Source organism: Triticum aestivum, chromosome 4D (assembly GCF_018294505.1).
Source record: "Triticum aestivum cultivar Chinese Spring chromosome 4D, IWGSC CS RefSeq v2.1, whole genome shotgun sequence".
NCBI lineage: Eukaryota > Viridiplantae > Streptophyta > Magnoliopsida > Poales > Poaceae > Triticum > Triticum aestivum.
This window is the reverse complement of record NC_057805.1, coordinates 477,326,193-477,332,449: the sequence shown is the minus strand read 5'-3', so window position 1 is coordinate 477,332,449 and position 6,257 is coordinate 477,326,193.

Below are 6,257 nucleotides of genomic sequence, written 5' to 3'. Positions count from 1 at the left end.
AGTAAAGAAACAATGAAAAGAAAACAGAAAAAGAAAAAGAAAAAAGAAAAAAAGAAAAAGAAAACCGAAAGAAAAACATAAAAACCCGAACCTTCCCAAAACCGGTTGGGGTTAAACCGCGAAATGGGCCGGCCCATAGAAGCAGCAGCGGGCGAGGGGGTGGGGGGGATACGCGCCACGGCGCTCGTGGGCGCGGTACGCGCCGTATAGGATCTCCGATGCCCGGCACGTGGCACGCCAGGGGGCATGCCTTGGCGTGGAGGCTGGGCACGCAGGCCGGCACATCACGACCCATTTATTAACTTAGGATGCCCATTTATTTAATTTATTTTTATTTAGAATTATATATATGGCCTATAGAAACAACCCAATAGTCCAAATCTAGCCCCAAAAAAAGTCTAGCAGGCTTGGCGTGCCGTTGTACCGGCCCGTATAGCACCTGTGCCATGCCTGGGCTAGAGGGTATAGCCCGGCTGCCAGCATGGCACAACCCGTTTAGTAAACATACTACCGTGGGCCTACCATGCCAAGAACGATTACGGCGGGCCGGGCCATGTCGTGTCGTGTCGGCCCGTTTGGCCAACTCTGCTCAACCGCTGTCTCCTTTTCTCTTCCGCTTTCCTGCGCGATTGCTCTATCGGGACGCCATATGCCCATGTCCCTCCATCCTCGGGGATGGCCTTTCTCTCAGCGGAGAGCCACACGTTGCTAACGCCATGTGCCCATCTCACATGTCATCTCTATTTTCAGGAATGGTCTTTCTCGCCCAGCGAATAGCCGCATGGAGACAAGGGCAACACCCGTCGGCCGACCCGAACGAACAAAATATTTGTTTGTCAGCCTGTAGGTACACACAACATGGATGGACGCATTTTCACGTTTGTGATGGATTTTAGAATTAAAGAACTAAACATCGAGCAAAAGTCTAGTCTTAAATTAATTCAAACTGAAAAACATTAAAATAAAAACAACAATCAACGGTAGTTCCACATGTCGTTGCCCTCTTCCTCCTCTTTGGTCAGGTTGACGAAGACTGTTGCCGGCATCCACGGGGAACACCTGCTGGAAGGATGCCAACGCCTGCTGCTATGCCACCGCTTGTTGGGCCGCATCCTGGTGCGCCACCTACTGAGTCGCATCCATGTGCGCTGCCTTCTGTTGCGCCGCCTGTCGTCCGGTCTCCAACACATGTTGCTCGACCTCCTCCTCGATCGCGCCCAGCCACAAGGGCGTGCATGACACATACGCCCGCACCATGCTCGTACACGATCACGATTGCCGCTGCAGCTACCACGGCTACTCCTCCACAGGATCGGTCGCAGGCGGGGCCGGTGGTGGAGAAGGCACACTCGTCCGCACTCCGATCGGAAATTCGACCAACCCCTGCTAAAGGCTAGACCACCTGGAAAACTCCTCGAGCTCAGACTACTTGATGGCCCTCCTTGTGACCTCCTCGAGAGCTATAATGCAGGCCTCCTCGGCCTTCTGATCCTCCTCCACCATGCAGTGCATGGAGAGCACCCTCAAAGCACGACAGGTTGCGCTCTCGTGCTCGTTAGTGAACCATATTCCCTGCTTGATGAATCTACCGCGTACGCTGGGTTGCGGCAGAGGCCGCCCAGGAGTTGATCATGGTGGTGGTGGATCTCCGCCAACCGTGCGTGGCCTTAGGCCGGTACCAGAAATCTATCGGGGCCGAGATGACACAACCGGACAAAATGGGTCGGCCGATTAGAGTTGCCCTAACATGTTTGGAGACAAAAGTACAAATGAATTTGTGTCGTCTTTATTGATGAATGGTCACACATACATACATACATACATGCATACATACATACATGCATACATACATAGATACTTACATAGCGCGTGAACTTATGCAAAATCCCTACCGACCAATACATGAATGAGTTTACCTATTAAGCAACAATTCTGCTTTGGTGCATCTCGTAAACAAACAAACGAGCCGATCTCTTCATACTTTTCATAATAAAAGGGTAAGATGGTCTTTTTTAAAAGTTTGTCGGTAGAAGGTGTGTTTTCTTTAACTCTTTCCAGGGCTTGGTTAGACTTTGTCTCGCGCCAAGCGCGATACGGCGCATGTGTACGTACTGCCCAGGGCCGGCCCATTTTACATTTTTTTTCCTCTTCTGTAAGACCTACAAAAAGTGAGTGCCCGACGAGATTCGAACCCAACACGTTCACGCTCAGTACAGGTGCAGTAACGAACTGGACTACTTTCTTGTTATGTCTAGTTAACATCTTTTTTATTTTTCAAATATAACACTAAACAGCTCGAGCCTGTTTCCTTTCTTTTTTTGGTTTTTGTTTGTCCACTTTTTCTTTTATTTTTATTTTTATCTTTCCTTTTATTTTATTTTTTATTTTCTTTTTAAAATCCGTGAACTATTTTTAAATTGTGAACTTTTCTTAAATCTGTGAACATTTCAAATTCGTGAATATTTACTTAAATTCGTGAACTTTATTTTTAAATCCATGAACTATTTTATAAATCCACAAGCTCTTTTCCGATTTTATGAACTTATGTTTAAAGCCCGTGATTTTACTTTTAAATTAGTGAACATTTGTTTTCAAATTGTAGAATGTTTTTCAAATCAGCGAACCCTGGGCCGGCCCAACAGGCACACGACGCGACTGATGCGGTCGCTTGGTTAGGCCAAGGATTAAGCGTTTCTTTATTTTTTATTTATAATTTTTCTTTTCTTTTTTATGAATTCATTTTTTTCTTTTTGAAATTTATTATTATTTTTCAAATATGTTCAAAAATTTAAATATTGTTTGGTTTACTGCAAAATGTTCTTCTTTTCAAATATTTTTTTAATTTTAATAAATATTCCCAGATTTCGAAAAAATTGCCCATTTTGAATTTTTTGTCCACAAATTTAAGAAATATATGTGTTTAAAAAAAGTTGATAATTTAAAACAAATACGTGGTTTGCAATTTGTGTTCAACATGAATTACTAGAAATTTGTTTAATTTTTGGAAAAATTATTCAAGTTTATAAATTTTTCATACACAATTTGAAATTATAAAATTGCTGACAAAAATTGAGAAGTGGTTAGGATATAACTTTTTTTCATGTTGATTGATATTGGCGGAAATTGCAAATAACACAAACATTCAACTTAGTAGAAACTATATGCTCACAGATGCACACGTCTAGCCTAGTCTAGCACACTCCTCTAAACTGGTGTTTTTTTACTATGGATAAATGACCTCAACTTCTTGTAGTAGCGGACATTTGAGGCATTCATGCCAGGTTTGAACGATTTCCAACAACGTATGCAAATTGTGTCACGTCGGGCTATTTATCGGTCATTTTTCGCCGAGAAAATTTCAGAAAATGTGGAATTGTCGAAAACTCGAACAACTTGGCATTGTGCCTTAAAGTGTCCATAGAAGCTGGTGGAAAGAATTTGGGTCCATTTGACGGATGTCAAAAAACAACATGATTTCAAACGGACCCTTCTAGCAAATACCCCGTTAAACATGACCAAGTTTTGGACATTCTTGAAACGGCCTCAACTTTTGCAAGCAGGTAGGCATACCCATGGTACGCATATATGCCATGTTTGAATATTTTTCGACACTGTATACAAATTGCGACCCATCCGACCATTTATCTGTCTCTTTTTGACCGAGAAAACTCGACAAAATGCAAAAATTGTGAAAACCAACTTGGCCTAGTTCCTTGAATTGGTCATACAAGGCCATGACAAAAATAGGTCCATTTCAGCATGTTGAAAAACAACGTGCTCTCGACGGAGCCTTCTGGCCTACAAGAACACACTCCGTTGAACGTTGAACGTGGTCTAGGTTTGGATATTCTTGAAATGATCCCAACTTTTGAAAGATGATGGGCATGGCCATGGCCATGATAGGCATCCATGCTAGGTTTATATAATTTCCAACACCGTATACAAGTTGCGAGACATTCCGTCTTTTTTGACCAAGAAAACTCTAGAAAATGCAAAATTTGGTGCCTTGAATTGGTCATAGAAGTCCATGAAAAATAATTAGGTCAATTTCAAAGATGTCGAGATACAACGTGCTCTCAGACGAAGCATTCTGCCTTACCCGCACACCCTCTGTTGAACATGGCCTAGTTTTGGACATTCTTGAAATGAACCCAACTTTTTTAAGGTGGACATGCCCATGTTAGGCATCCTTATTAGGTTTGAATGTTTTCGACACCTTATGCAAGTTGCGACACGTCCGGCCATTTATCAGACTTTTTTGACAAGAAAACTCCAGAAATTGCCAGATTTGTTGAAAACCAGAAAAACTTGGTATGGTGCCTGAAATTAGTCATATAAGCTCACGGAAAAAAGTGGGGTCATTTGACAGATGCCAAAAAACATTCTCTCAAACGGACCCTTCTGGTCTACCCGAAGACCTTTCATTGGACATGTTCTATTTTCGGTCATGCATGAAATGACCTTAAAAAATTTCAGTAGGTGAGCATGCCCATTGTAGGCATACATGCGAGGTTGAACGAATCTGATACTGTACGCAAGTTGCGTCACCTCCGACCATTTATCGGCCGGTCAAAACTCTAGAAAATGCAAGAATTGTCAAAAACTCAAAAAACTTGACATGGTGCCTTGAATTGGTCATAGAACCTGGTGGAAAAACATTGGGGTCATTTGAAGGATGCCGAGAAATAACGGGTTCTTAGACGGATCCTTCTCACCAAACCCGAACACCCTCCATTGAACATGGTCTAGTTTTTGGACATTCTTAAAATGACCCAAACTTTTGCAAGCAGGTGGGCATGCCCATGGTATTCATCAACACCAGATTTGAACAATTTCCGACACTGTATGCAAGTTGCAACATGTCTGGCCATTTATTGACCTTTTTGACCGAGAAAACTTCGAAAAATAAAAAAATTGTCGAAAACAAAAACAACTCGGCATGGTGCCTTGAATTGGTCATACAGGGCCATTGAAAAAATTGGGTCATTTCAAGGATGTTGGGAAACAACGTGTTCTCAGACAAAGCCTTTTGGCCAAACACGCTCCATTGAACATGGTGTTTTTTTTGAACATTCATGAAATGACCTTAACTTTTGCCAGCAAGTGGGCATGCCCATGGTAGGCATTCATGTCAGGTTTGAAGGAATTTTTTTAAACATAATCTAAATGGGTACTTAAATATGTTATTTTTGTTTTTCCCTATTTCCACACGTGACAAGGGACCGGTCTAGTCGGGGCCTCCTGTGAAAAAAATATTTAATTCTTGAACCTTTTTTTGTCAAATTCGTGAACTTTGTATTCAAATGGATGAAATTTTTTCAATTTTGCGAACCTATCTTATCAAACTTGTTAACTTTTTTAAGATTGATGAACAATTTTTAATTTCGCGATTTTTTCCTCCTTGGTGCTAGGGGTGGGCAAAAAACCTACAAACCGAAGACTGAACCAATACAGAAAAAATAATTTTGGGGTTTTTTGTGTTGGTGTTGAAAAAGTGCTGCCACATGTAGCGACCAGCATGCACCTGCAGGAGGGACGTCAATTCCATGGTCCAAACTAATCACTTGCACGCAAGGCATAAACTTGTTTTGGGCTTTTTGTTGCAGCCTGCATTTACGTACTTGGAGGCAGTACTCTGTGTCGTGCGCTGTTTTAGTCCCACCTCGGCTGGTTACCCACACAAGGAGGCAGGAAGCTTTGTTATATAATAGTGATGTCTAGTTACATGGCTGTCGGTTTTTAAAATTCAAAAGAATGTTAATAAATTAAAGAAAAGTTCACAAGTTTAAAAATGGTTCATCAATTTGAAAAAAGTACACTAATGTGACAAACAAGTTCATGAAATTGAAAAAATGTTCATCGGTTTGACAAAATGTTCACGAATTTGAAAAAAATTCATGAATTTGATAAAAGTTCACGAAATTGAAAAAAGTTCAGGAATTTTACAAAAAAATTCATGAATATGGTAAAAGTCTGCAAAAGAAACATTCTTTCATTTGAAAAGAAGTTCACAGATGTAATAAATAAGTTCACATATTTGAAAAAAGTTCACTTTAAGCAAATGAAAAATAAAAGAGAAAATAAAGAAAAAAATAAAAGAAAAACGAAAGAAAAAAGGCCAAACAAGACTGAGAAGATGCTAATAATAACAAGAATAAAACTAGTTAGGCACAGCAGGTCAGCTGTCGAGTAAAACTAAGAGATCGGGAGTTTCAATCCAACCTAACGCGCCTATTTTTGTCTCTTGAAAAAATGGG